Here is a 14,660-nt window from a genome sequence, read left to right as displayed (position 1 = left end):
ATAGATCATGTCTAGGTGGGACCCTCCCATATCTGAAATAGATCATGTCAATGTGGGACCCTCCCATATCTGAAATAGATCTTGTCCAGGTGGGACCATCCCTCATCTGAAATAGATCATGTCTAGGTGGGACCCTCCCATATCTGAAATAGATCTTGTCCAGGTGGGACCCTCCCGTATCTGAAATAGATCATGTTCAGGTGGGACCCTCCCATATCTGAAATAGATAATGTCCAGGTGGGACCCTCCCGTATCTGAAATAGATCTATTTCAGATACGGGAGGGTCCCACCTGGACATCATCTATTTCAGATACGGGAGGGTCCCACCTGGACATCATCTATTTCCATCCTACTCTGGTTTGCTTGACTCCGTTTGGGCGTCTCTGTTTTCCTCTTCTGTGTTGAGCGTATGATCTCCATTGTTTGAAACACATAAAACATGAGGTCAGTACTGATACCAACATTTATGTTTTTCTGTTCTGTCTATTGACAATGACCAAGATGATTAGTCTACAAAATATGTGATACTTTGATTCTATGTGTAATTATGTTTATATTAATATTGTAGATTGTTTGTATTAATCTGGAAGTTCTCAGCCCTTTCCCCTGAAGAAGACCCTTACCTCACGTGTGAAACGCATTGGGTATCATCTGTCTCCTCGACAGTTGGTTTGGGCCTCTTCCATCTATTTTGTGGACTGTTTCTTTACATCATGTGTTTCAGTTTTACCCATGTTGTATGATGTCATTTACTCTTCATAATACATTTGTACATTTGTATTATTTTATATAAAAATGTCTACTTCTTTGAGTGTTCATGGTCCTCCAAAGTTCCATTTTGTGAGGAACTTTGTTTTTATAGATTTATTCGTATGGCACACTTCCTGTGTCTATCCAATCTCCTCCATATGATCTCCTCCATCTGATCTCCTCCATATGATCTCCTCCATCTGATCTCCTCCATCTGATCTCCTCCATCCGATCTCCTCCATCTGATCTCCTCCATATGATCTCCTCCATCTGATCTCCTCCACCTGATCACCTACTTCTGACTTCCTCCATCTGATCTCCTCCATATGATCTCCTCCATCTGATCTCCTCCATATGATCTCCTCCATCTGATCACCTACTTCTGACTTCCTCCATCTGATCTCCTCCATGCTGTCATAAATGCATTCATATGTCACAATTCCTATATCCATCTGTTCCCCTCCATCTGATCTTCTCCATCTGATCTCCTCCGTACGGTCAAACATTCATTCGTATTACACACTTCCTGTGTACATCTGTTCCCCTCCATTTGATCTCCTTCATCTGATCTCCTACATCCGATCTCCTCCATCTGATCTCCTCCATTTGATCTCCGTCATCTGATGTCCTCCATCTGATGTCCTCCATCTGATCTCCTCCATCTGATCTCCTACATCCGATCTCCTCCATCCGATCTCCTCCATACGATCTCCTACATCCGATCTCCTCCATCTGATCTCCTCCATCCGATCTCCTACATCCAATCTCCTCCATCTGATCTCCTCCATTTGATCTCCGTCATCTGATGTCCTCCATCTGATGTCCTCCATCTGATCTCCTCCATCTGATCTCCTACATCCGATCTCCTCCATCCGATCTCCTCCATACGATCTCCTACATCCGATCTCCTCCATCTGATCTCCTCCATCCGATCTCCTACATCCAATCTCCTCCATCTGATCTCCTCCATTAGATCTCCTCCATCTGATCTCCTACATCCAATCTCCTCCATCTGATCTCCTCCATCCGATCTCCTCCATTAGATCTCCTCCATCTGATCTCCTACATCCAATCTCCTCCATCTGATCTCCTCCATTCGATCTCCTCCATCTGATCTCCTACATCCAATCTCCTCCATCTGATCACCTACATCTGATCTCCTCCATCTGATCTCCTCCATCCGATCTCCTACATCCAATCTCCTCCATCCGATCTCCTACATCCGATCTCCTACATCCGATCTCCTACATCCGATCTCCTACATCTGATCTCCTACATCCGATCTCCTACATCCGATCTCCTCCATCTGATCTCCTCCATTTGATCTCCTCCATCTGATCTCCTCCATCCGATCTCCTCCATCTGATCTCCTACATCCGATCTCCTCCATCCGATCTCCTCCATCTGATCTCCTACATCCAATCTCCTCCATCTGGTCTCCTCCATCTGATCACCTACATCTGATCTCCTCTATCTGATCTCCTCCATCCGATCTCCTACATCCGATCTCCTACATCTGATCTCCTTCATCTGAACTCCTCCATCTGATCTCCTACGTCTGATCTCCTCCATCTGATCTCCTCCATCCGATCTCCTACATCCGATCTCCTCCATCTGATCTCCTCCATCTGATCTCCTCCATTTGATCTTCTCCATCTGATCTCCTCCATCCGATCTCCTCCATCCGATCTCCTCCATCTGATCTCCTACATCCGATCTCCTGCATCCGATCTCCTTCATCTGATCTCCTACATCCAATCTCCTCCATCTGGTCTCCTCCATCTGATCACCTACATCTGATCTCCTCCATCTGATCTCATCCATCCGATCTCCTACATCCGATCTCCTACATCTGATCTCCTTCATCTGAACTCCTCCATCTGATCTCCTACATCTGATCTCCTCCATCTGATCTCATACATCTGAACTCCTCCATCTGATCTCGTACATCTGATCTCCTCTACGCTGTTATACATTAATTTGCTGAAGTCTCTAGAGTAACTGTACAGTCCATGGACTGACTGGGGGTAGCAGCCCCTCTGGCTCAGGATCCCTCCTGGGGAGAAGAAACCCTTAGACTATTTATCACCCCTCCAGCCCCTTTCTGGATTCTCCTCTCCGTGAATTAGCTGGAGCAGGATAAATATTCAAGTTGGTTATTTAAATCTCCTGCCCTAAGCTCTGAAAGTGTCTTCTAGAGGCAAGGGGAAGCAATCAAACTCACAGCCTGTGAGACCCTGGACAGGTCAGCTCAAACAATTACTGCTCCCTTGATTATAGAAGGAGCCAAGCACTAGATTTACCTAACATCCTAGACTAGAAGGGTGCTACGTCGTATTAGTAACAATGTTTGTAGCGCTCACCCCCAGAGGAGTAGCTGTTTCCTCGGGTTCCATGTTCCCAGTGTCTATGACTTGATAGCATTGAACTAAGAAGTATGCACAATGACTGCTAGATGGAGATGAGCATCTCTACTGTACATCACACATACGGAGGTTGCACCAAAACTTTTTACAAATCGACAGCTGAAAGAAGACAAGCTTTAAAAAAAAAAAAAACCTGTAATGTGACCCGATGTCGCCGGTTTATGGACTACCTTGTGATTGGGTACATTACATGAATACAGGATTTTCTCTATTGAGTCTTTCATTCAATGTTTTAGTTTGAGTTGAGTCATTTTTTCTATCTAGTGTAAACAATTTAATAAAGCTTCACTGTAATTTTCTTTCTAGATCAAATTAATATTATTTTGATCTGTTATCACAAGGTCCTTAAATGGCATGTGGCCCATAGGCTGGTGCCTACTCTGCCTATTGTGTAATGCGCCATTGTACCGTACACTGGAAACCAGATTTCTGCTAACAACCGCTCTCAGGATCCAGAAAGGATATTCAACGTGTATGTGTTAATATCGACCGTTCGTAAAGAACCAATAAATATATTTATTATTTATGAACAACAAAATGAAGTATTTGAAAATGATGGCTTCCCCTAAAGAATACAGCCATGTCCGCTACTAATAATATATCATCAATGCAAAATCTACTTCAATTTATACCATCAGTTTGCTGTATACTACGTGTATACCATACATTCATGCAAACAATATACACCTCTAACCCGTACTGACGATGCACTTTATACTCCTTCTATTTGTTATTCAGCTCTTGTATCTCATGATTACAATAAATGATCGTACGCCATCATTGTAAACATATCCCCAGATATGTTCATGCAGAACCTCAGGGTGCAATCGAGTTCACATTCACTACAATTGTCACAATTTCAATTCCGTTCCCAAAATTCACCCTGAATGCCATTTCCCAGCAAAGATTTTCTTGTGGCGGTTGTAGTGAGACTTCTTCTGGAGGGACTCTCGCCTCGGTTTGTCCTGTCTGCTGAAGACTATTAATAATAAATCGGTGAACGCTCGCCCTATTTCCAGCAGAATTGGACCCGATATGTGAAGACAGCGATTGGGAATTCTCCTGAGTCGCTTCATCCCATCATTTTCCTGCTAAGAGTTCAGGAAAAAACGTCCCACAATTCCTCCAAACACACATTTTTATTTTCTGCATTTTCTCTGCTTATCACATCGGGAATTGAGAAAAAAAATAGATCATAATTATTTGATTCATTTGTTAAAAAATCAAATCAAAAGATACATTGTGAACACTGAATGAGCACATTACCAATTTCCACTCTAAATCCAGTTGACTGTATGTGACTACAGGGAACATTCATAGAGCAGTAAATGTGACTTTCACTAAACATTCACTAGTGCTGAACCAACCCGTCGAGGTGGAATCTGCAGTGAATGTCAGATTGGCTGTTTTATAAATATGTCCATATATGCAATACTCACCATAGTCACTGAGGGCAGCACTGTGCTTTTTCTGACAACATGCAGGTAAGTACAGTCATTTCTCTTCATTTCTCTTCTATTATGGAATATTCTAGAGAAGCCATTGATTCAGTTGTTCCTTTCTGTTGCTTCCTTCCTGTACGCAGATGCTGATCTGATGGCTTCTTTCATAAAAGTAACAAAATGGAAATTAGTGCCACACCAATGCTAAGGGGTCCAGATACAACTTTATTCCAGTAAAAGTCTGAGGGACAATCAAAAAGTAACTAACGCGTTTCAGGGGCACCCTTTATCAGGGCTTGTTTGACAGCAATGTGAATAGACTAGAAGTGACCTGGACCCACTGCTGACAAGACCTGTGTAAGCAATCACACGGAAAAAATTGACAGTAAAGGTCCAGTTCACTTCTAGTCTATTCACAATGTTGTCAATCAAACTCTGATAAAGGACTACTTTTTGGATTGTCCCTGACTTCTACTGGGATGAAGTTGTACCTGAACCTCTTAGCAGTGGTGTGGAACTTCAATTTCCATTTTTGTTTTATTACACTACAAACCAAGGAGATCATGGAGACCATACATGATATAGAAGCCGTCTGCCCAGGAACCAGATCACATATCAACAATCAATTTCTTCAAGGCAGCAATACGGGTCTGGAAATACCAATAGGATAACCTTACCAGTCCACCAATACCAATAAGAACAACTTAGGTGTCCCACAATACCAATAGGATAACCTTACCAGTCCACCAATACCAATAAGAACAACTTAGGTGTCCCACAATACCAATAGGATAACCTTACCGGTCCATCAATACCAATAAGAACAACTTAGGGGTCCCACAATACCAATAGGATAACTCTAAAGGACCAGCAATACCAATAAGATAACCTTTCAGGCAGAGGCGCAGCTGGAAGCTTGTGGGCCCCGATGCAACAGTTGACCTGCCCCCCACCCCCACTACTTCCAATGTGCGTGCAGATACATCCACCTAACGCCAAGATACTCAAAGTGGCTTAATAGTTTAGAGTTCCTCTTTACATCAGAGGACAGGTATTACCGCTGGAGAATCAGAGGACAGGGACCCCTGGCAGGTCACTTGGCAGAGCTCCTTTCCCGTCCCAGCACTGTATACAGCTCCCACCCCCCCCCATACTACACAGGGCTGGAATCACACTCCTTTACACATAGTCTATCAGCCTTCATAGGGTGTATCTGACTTTTATGTTGCCCGTCTGACCTGTGAAATGCTCTGGTCGGACCGGCGGTGTAGTTGCAGTAGGGGTGCAGATACACCCTGTGCAGATCATGGCTGACTGGCTGTGTTGTAAAGGAATGTGATTTCAACTCTGTGGAGGAAGAGCAGTACATAGTGATGTAATCGGAAAGGAGCTCAGTAGCCGGACATAGCATGCAAGGCAGATGGGATGGTCAGGGGACTTTGGGGGGGGGGGGCAACTTAGATCTGGGAGGGCAAAGACATGTGACACAAAATCTGGAGCCTGCAGCCCTTCAGGGGCCCCTCAGGAGGTGTTAAGGCATTTGTTTTAGCAATTTCTGAAGGTTTCTCTGTCGGTGGGGGCAGGTGTTGGGGGACGGTCTCCTCCCAGAGGTGTGTGTCTTTTCCCTAGTTGTCAGGGAAGTGGGGTAAGTAGACATCCCCGGGGGGTACAGAGAATCCCAGCTGGTGACTAGGATTCTGAGCAGAGTCATACCTCACCAGTGACATTGGCCCCATTGTGGCTACAGGACGGCACTCTCCTCCTCACTGAGCTTGGTTACCATTCCATTTTGCCAACACACAGCACAGAAACTTCCCCATCCTGGGCTTTGTGCTCCTCTCCATTCAGGAAATGTCTCACAGCTTCTCCCCAGCCAGTTGGAACAGAGGGGTGTGGACTGTGGAAGGCAAAGTAGAAGCCCAGTACCGGAGTGTGGCTGTGGGGCCCTAGGGCAGTTCAGAGCTGGATTTTGTGGATGATATGATAATATGGAAGGGAGGCTGCAGGGGCCCCCTGGAGCTAGGTGCGGGGTTGCAATTGTGACCCCTGCAACCCCTTATGCTATGCCCATGCTTACAGGTCCTTCATTACAAATAAGATAACTGAGGTGATATGGTCACCCTTTAGTATGAGAATGTTAGGGTTGGGGTTATTAGAGTCACGCCACAACAAATTTACAGTTAACCTTCTATGAGGAGGCAAGCTGCTATCTAGATAAAGGAAGGTCCGTAGACGTGGTGTATCTAGATAAAGGAAGGTCCGTAGATGTGGTGTATCTGGATAAAGGTAGGCCCATAGATGTGGTGTATCTACATTTTGCAAAAGCAATTGACACAGTTCCCCATAAACATTTACTGTACAAAATAAGGTCAGTTGGCATGGACCATAGGGTGAGTACATGAAGTAAGGTTGGTTGGCATGGACCATAGGGTGAGTACATGGATTGAAAACTGGCTACAAGGGTAAGTTCAGAGGGTGGTGATAAATGGAGAGTACTTGGAATGGTCGGGGTGGGTAGTGGGGTCCCCCAGGGTTCTGTGCTGGGACCAATTCTATTTAATTTGTTCATAAACGACCTGGAGGAGGGGGATGGGGGAAACAGCTCAATCTCTGTATTTGCGGATGATACTAAGCTAAGCAGGGCAATAACTTCTCCACAGGATGTGGAAACCTTCCAAGAAGATCTGAACAAATGAATGGGGGGAGGGGCAACTACATGGCAAATGAGGTTCAATGTAGAAAAATGTAAAATAATGCATTTGGGTGGCAAAAATCTGAATGCAATCTATAGACTGGGGGGAGGGGAACCTCTGGGGTATCTAGTATGGAGGAGGACCTGGGGGTCCTAGTAGATGATGGGCTCAGCAAAGCCAAGCTGCTGCTAACAAAGCAAACAGGATATTGGCATTAAAAAGGGATCAACTCCAGAGATAAAACGATAATTCTCCCCTCTACAAGACTCTGGTCCGGCCGCACCTGGAGTATACTGTCCAGTTCTGGGCACCAGTCCTCAGGAAGGATGTACTGGAAATGGAGCAACTACAAAGAAGGGCAACAAAGCTGATAAAGCGTCTGGAGGATATTAGTTATGAGGAAAGGTTGTGAGCTCTGAACTTATTCTCTCTGGAGAAGAGACGCCTGAGAGGGGATATGATTTCATTATATAAATACCGGACTGGTGACCCCACAATATATAAATACCGGACTGGTGACCCCACAATATATAAATACCGGACTGGTGACCCCACAGTATATAAATACTGGACTGGTGACCCTACAATATATATATATATATATATATATATACCGGACTGGTGACCCCACAATATATAAATACCAGACTGGTGACCCCACAATATATAAATACCGGACTGGTGACCCCACAATATATAAATACCGGACTGGTGACCCCACAATATATAAATACTGGACTGGTGACCCCACAATATATAAATACCGGACTGGTGACCCCACAATATATAAATACTGGACTGGTGACCCCACAATAGGGAGAAAACATTTTTGCAGAAGGGAGTTTAACAAGACTCATGGCCACTCATTAAAATTAGAAGAAAAGAGGTTTAACCTTAAACTATGTAGAGGGTTCTTTACTGTAAGAGCAGCAAGGATGTGGAATTCCCTTCCACAGGTGGTGGTCTCAGCGGGGGGCATTGATTGTTTAAAGAAACTATTAGATAAGCACCTGAACGACCACAACATACAGGGATATACAATGTAATCCTGACATAATCACACACATAGGTTGGACTTGATGGACTTGTGTCTTTTTTCAACCTCACCTACTATGTAACTTTACTGATTTCTACACAGTTCTTCCAAACATTGAGTCTTGTTGTCCTATTGCAGGAAATCTATATCTGCATCCATTAGCTGAAGACAGTAACAGTGTAAAGGGTCAGTCCACACCTCACCCCACTGGATGGTCAATGGTGTGACAAGTCAGTCCACAGTTAATCCAACTTGAAGGGAAATGGTGTGAAGGGTCAGTCCATGGCTCACCCAACTGGAAGGCATATAGTGTGAAGGGTCAATCTACAGCTCCCCCACCTGGAAGGGAATTGGTGTGAAGGGTCAGTCCACTGTTCACGCAACTGGATGGTAAATCGTATGAAGGGTCAATCCACGGCTCACCCAACTTGAAGGGAAATGGTGTGAAGGGTCAATCCACGGCTCACCCAACTTGAAGGGAAATGGTGTGAAGGGTCAATCCGCGGCTCACCCAACTTGAAGGGAAATGGTGTGAAGGGTCAATCCGCGGCTCACCCAACTTGAAGGAAAAGGGTGTGAAGGGTCAATCCACGGCTCACCCAACTTGAAGGAAAAGGGTGTGAAGGGTCGATCCGCGGCTCACCCAACTTGAAGGAAAAGGGTGTGAAGGGTCAATCCACGGCTCACCCAACTTGAAGGAAAAGGGTGTGAAGGGTCAATCCACGGCTCACCAAACTTGAAGGAAAAAGGTGTGAAGGGTCAATTCACAGCTCACCCAACTGGAAGGGGAATGGTGTGAAGGGTCAGTCCACGGCTCACCCAACTGGAAGGGAAATGGTGTGAAGGGTCAGTCCACGGCTCACCCAACTGGAAGGGAAATGGTGTGAAGGGTCAATCCACGGCTCACCCAACTGGAAGGGAAATGGTGTGAAGGGTCAATCCACGGCTCACCCAACTGGAAGGGAAATGGTGTGAAGGGTCAATCCACGGCTCACCCAACTGGAAGGGAAATGGTGTGAAGGGTCAATCCACGGCTCACCCAACTGGAAGGGAAATGGTGTGAAGGGTCAATCCACGGCTCACCCAACTGGAAGGGAAATGGTGAAATGGTGTCGGCTATGGTGAGTAACAGTGAAATACTTTCAAAACAGACTGTAACAATTGTTGTGTGCATTAAAAAGTGTTACTAAACTCACATCGGTAAAATCTGGCTGTTTGATCCTGTCTTCTCTGCGATTTATAGCACAGTGTTCAGAGGAGAGCAGTATGGAGAATGTGATTTATAGCACAGTGTTCAGAGGAGAGCGGTATGGAGAATGTGATTTATAGCACAGTGTTCAGAGGAGAGCAGTATGGAGAATGTGATTTATAGCACAGTGTTCAGAGGAGAGCGGTATGGAGAATGCGATTTATAGCACAGTGTTCAGAGGAGAGCAGTATGGAGAATGTGATTTATAGCACAATGTTTAGGGAGTGCGGTATGGAGAATGTGAATTATAGCACAGTGTTCAGAGGAGAGCAGTATGGAGAATGTGATTTATAGCACAGTGTTCAGAGGAGAGGAGTATGGCGAATGTGATTTATAGCACAGTGTTCAGAGGAGAGCAGTATGGAGAATGTGATTTATAGCACAATGTTTAGGGAGAGCGGTATGGAGAATGCGATTTATAGCACAGTGTTCAGAGGAGAGCAGTATGGAGAATGTGATTTATAGCACAATGTTTAGGGAGAGCGGTATGGAGAATGTGATTTATAGCACAGTGTTCAGAGGAGAGCAGTATGGAGAATGTGATTTATAGCACAGTGTTCAGAGGAGAGCAGTATGGAGAATGTGATTTATAGCACAATGTTTGGGAAGAGTGGTATGGAGAATGAGATCTTCCTCATTTGCTGGGTTTCTTTTAAATAGAAATAAAGGATCTAGTTGATGTGATTCATTGGCACCCTAGAAAGCTTGAGCTGTGCTGGTGCAGCTGCTAAACCTTCAATGAACTGTGGAAATCCCAGTTTTCTGCAGGATCTACAAGCCATGGCCCACAGGCCACATCGGGCCATCCAAAAGACTTTATCTGTCCTGCAGCCAGGGCCACTGGTGTACCCCCAATATGAGCCCCGCAGACCCAGCCTGCTTCTACCTCCCCCAGTCTCCAGTTTAGGTTCTCTCTCCTGTCATCATTCCCAAAATTGGTTGCTTGGACCACCAGCATCCCAGCAACCAATCACACGCTTGCTCCAGCAGTCACTCCCCCTCATCCCTTCTTCCTGTGTGTTGTCTCTCCCCTGCCTCGTGGTCTTCCTTCCCCCTGGTCCCTTCTTCCTGGGTCCAGTCTCTCCCCTGCCTCATGGTCTTCCTTCCCCCTCATCCCTTCTTCCTGTGTCCGGTCTCTCCCCTGCCTCGTGGTTTTCCTTCACCCTTGTCCCTTCTTCCGGTGTCTAGTCTCTACCCTTCCTCATAGTCTTCTGTCCTCCTCGTCCCATCTTCCTGTGTCCGGTCTCTCCCATGCCTCGTGGTTTTCCTTCACCCTTCTTCTGGTGTCTAGTCTCTCCCCTGCCTCATAGTCTTCTGTCCTCCTCGTTCCTTCTTCCTATGTCAGGTCGTTCCCCTACCTCGTGGTCTTCCTTCCCCCTCATCCCTTCTTCTTGTGTCCGGTCTCTCCCCTGCCTCGTGGTCTTCCTTCCCCCTGGTCCCTTCTTCCTGGGTCCAGTCTCTCCCCTGCCTCATGGTCTTCCTTCCCCCTCATCCCTTCTTCCTGTGTCCGGTCTCTCCCCTGCCTCGTGGTTTTCCTTCACCCTTGTCCCTTCTTCCGGTGTCTAGTCTCTACCCTTCCTCATAGTCTTCTGTCCTCCTCGTCCCATCTTCCTGTGTCCGGTCTCTCCCATGCCTCGTGGTTTTCCTTCACCCTTCTTCTGGTGTCTAGTCTCTCCCCTGCCTCATAGTCTTCTGTCCTCCTCGTTCCTTCTTCCTATGTCAGGTCGTTCCCCTACCTCGTGGTCTTCCTTCCCCCTCATCCCTTCTTCCTATGTCAGGTCTTTCCCCTGCTTCATGATCTTCCTTCCCCCTTGTCCCTTCTTCCTGTGTCCGGGCTCTCCCCTGCTTCATGGTCTTCCTTCCCCCTTCCCCCTTCTTTCTATGTCAGGTCTTTCTCCTGCCTCATGATCTTCCTTCCCCCTCATGAACTCTCTCCTCTCAGCTCCTAGCCAGCATTTTCCTGTGATCCCTCTTGTTTACACAGCATGCTAGGGCTATATTCTTGCCTCCTGTATATCCCACTCTGGCCGCTGTTGGCTGGAACTACATATCACATCATGCCCGGCTCCTGCTCTTTCCTGATTGGCCCATTTCTGGCCAAATAAGAATGACCTCACCTACTCAGGCTCACGGACGAAGACTCAGGGAGGAGAGGGAGGGGGAGAAAACTACTGAGTCCAGGTCTGTGTCCTGTGGCATCGGCAGCTGATGGGCTGAGCAGCACCTGCTACATTTATTTGTAAATTCGTTGTTTTACAGAAGTTCTTTTTGTGTTCTGGATCGTATTGTGCTGAGTCCAAAAAAGCTCCAAATAAACATAATTTTTCATTTAATTTTTAGTCATTGGTTTATAAAACTGATTTTTGGGCCTGAAAATATTTGTAAACTACATAATGTGACCTTCGTACTGGAGACCCGCTGTCTGCTACAGGAGAGTAACTCCATTTACCATCTGAGTAAATACCGCAATGAGAATTTAGTGAAGAAGTCTTCAACATTTGAATTCTCATACAGACTACGGTGTTTCTGTTTTTTATTCTTGTTGGAATTGTGTTCCTCGTCATGTAACAAAGTGTTGCCCTCCACTCTACCCAATAAGGAGAAGAATCCCTGATACTATGAGCGTTCGCCATTCTTTATTGGGAGGGAGCCCCACGTCATCTGATATATTGTAGAGTTACATCTGAGAAGTGACACTAAATGAAGGGAGATCTGGAATATAGATGGATATTTTCCAAACTTTGAGGAATACACTACAGACACTCCAATATTTGAACCCTAAATCCCAACTTTCATCATCTTTCTTACACCATACTGCACTGCAGAGCATGCTGACCCTTGAAAATCATTTCAATGATCATCACATCATTTGTAGAGACCATTGTTGAAGGCATATTCACCATTTTCACATCTTTTGTAGAGACCAACATGGAAGGCATATCCACCATTATTACATCATTTGTGGAGACCATTGTGGAAGGCATATCCCCCGTTATTACATTATTTGTAGAGACCATCGTGGAAGACATGTTCACCATTTTCACATCATTTGTAGAGACCATCATGAAAGGCATATCCACCATTATCACATCATTTGTAGAGCCCATCATGAAAGGCATGTCCACCATTATCACATCATTTGTAGAGCCCATCATGAAAGGCATATCCACCATTATCACATCATTTGTAGAGCCCATCATGAAAGGCATATCCACCATTATCACATCATTTGTAGAGCCCATCATGAAAGGCATGTCCACCATTATCACATCATTTTTAGGGACCATCGTGGAAGGCATATCCACCATTATCACATCATTTTTAGGGACCATCGTGGAAGGCATATCCACCATTATCACATCATTTTTAGGGACCATCGTGGAAGGCATATCCACCATTATCACATCATTTGTAGAGACCATCGTGGAAGGCATATCCACCATTATCACATCATTTTTAGGGACCATCGTGGAAGGCATATCCACCATTATCACATCATTTGTCGAGACTATCATGAAAGGCATATCCACCATTATCACATAATTTTTAGGGACCATCGTTGAAGGCATATATACCACTATCACACAGTTTAAACACAGTCAAGGACTTTAAGCATTGAGTCCAGGGAACTGACCCTCCATGTAATGTGTTGTTCATACTGAGTCCAGGGAACTCAACCCCCACCCCTCATATAATGTATTTTTCATATTAAGTCCAGATAACTGCCCCCCCCCCCCCCCCCCCACACACACACACATAATGTATTGTTCATACTGAGTCCAGGGAACTGACCCCCTCCATGTAATATATTGCCCACACTGAGCAGTTGACAGCTGTACTGCTTTCAGGGCACTGAGCTAAATGAAAGCAAGTCACTAATGCTATAAATTCCATCAAATTAATATGAATAATAAATGAAGAACCTAAATTACATTTTCAATGAAATCTCTGCAGCTCTTTATGTTGGAGCTTTTATTTTTTTTATTTTAGCGAAGTCCCAGGAAAGGTAATGATAGTAATAGCCACCTAGACATGAGAAGTAAATATTTATTTATTAGAAGACCTCAGAATTGCTGCAAACCTTTCAGTGATTTCCCAGCTTCCAATTTAAACTTCCGCTGCAGTTCCCAAAGAAGGAAAATCCCCAAAGACATGAAGATCTAGTCATATGACTTTACCGTTATCACATCCATGGCGATCCTCAGTCCCCGTCTCTGCAGATCCCTAAAAGGCAAATCCCTGAAGACGTGAAGATCTAGTCATATAACTTTACCCTAATTACGGTACATCCATGGCGATCCTCAGTCCCCGTCTCTGCAGATCCCTAAAAGGCAAATCCCTGAAGACGTGAAGATCTAGTCATATAACTTTACCCTAATTACATCCATGGCGATCCTCAGTCCCTGTCTCTGCAGATCCCTAAAAGGCAAATCCCTGAAGACGTGAAGATCTAGTCATATAACTTTACCTTAATTACATCCATGGTGATGCTCAGTCCCCGTCCCTGCACATTCCAAAGAAGACAAATCCCAAAGACATGAAGATTTAGTCATATGACTTTTTTTTCCACAAGAAATAGTCATATGACTTTACCCTAGTCACATCTATGACGATCCTCAGTCCCCGTCTCTGTAATTCTCAAAGACGGCAAATCCACAAAGACATGAAGAGCTAGTCATATGATTTTACCATAATCACATCCATGGCGATCCTCAGTCCCTGTCCCTGCAGTTCCCAAAGAAGGTGAATCCCTGAAGATCTAGTCATATGATTTTACCATAATCACATCCATGGCGATCCTCAATCCTCGTCTCTGCAGATCCCTAAGAAGGTGAATTCCTGAAGACAGGAAGATCTAGTCATATGACTTTACCGTGATCAGATTCATGGTGATCCTCAGTCCCGCTCTCTGCAGTTCCCAAAAAGGTAAATCCCTGAAGACCTGAACATCTAGTCATATGACTTTACCCTAAGCACTTCCATGGAGATCCTCAGCGCCCGTCTCTTCAGTTCTGGGTGGTACATTGGGTGTTCCATTGACATTTGACACATCATCTCTTTAG

At 45.1% G+C, this 14,660-nt stretch overlaps 1 protein-coding gene across 2 annotated transcripts in view; it reads left to right on the top strand.

Annotated features, from left to right (window-relative positions):
- LRRC4B (leucine rich repeat containing 4B) overlaps positions 1-14,660 on the top strand; it is a 271,289-nt gene that overhangs the window by 117,830 nt on the left and 138,799 nt on the right. The window contains exon 4 of one of the 2 annotated variants that reach the window (XM_077456258.1): positions 8,487-9,469. The exons of the other annotated variant lie outside the window; for it this stretch is intronic. The gene's annotated coding sequence lies outside the window, so the exon portion shown is untranslated. The remainder of the gene's footprint in view (positions 1-8,486; positions 9,470-14,660) is intronic. 2 annotated transcript variants of the gene reach the window in all.

Source organism: Lithobates pipiens, unplaced genomic scaffold (assembly GCF_037356315.1).
Source record: "Lithobates pipiens isolate NorthernLeopardFrog02 unplaced genomic scaffold, aLitPip1_a1.2 Scaffold_27, whole genome shotgun sequence".
NCBI classification, from domain to species: domain Eukaryota; kingdom Metazoa; phylum Chordata; class Amphibia; order Anura; family Ranidae; genus Lithobates; species Lithobates pipiens.
Note: the sequence above shows the minus strand (reverse complement) of the source record. Positions and strands in the feature narration are given on the sequence as shown.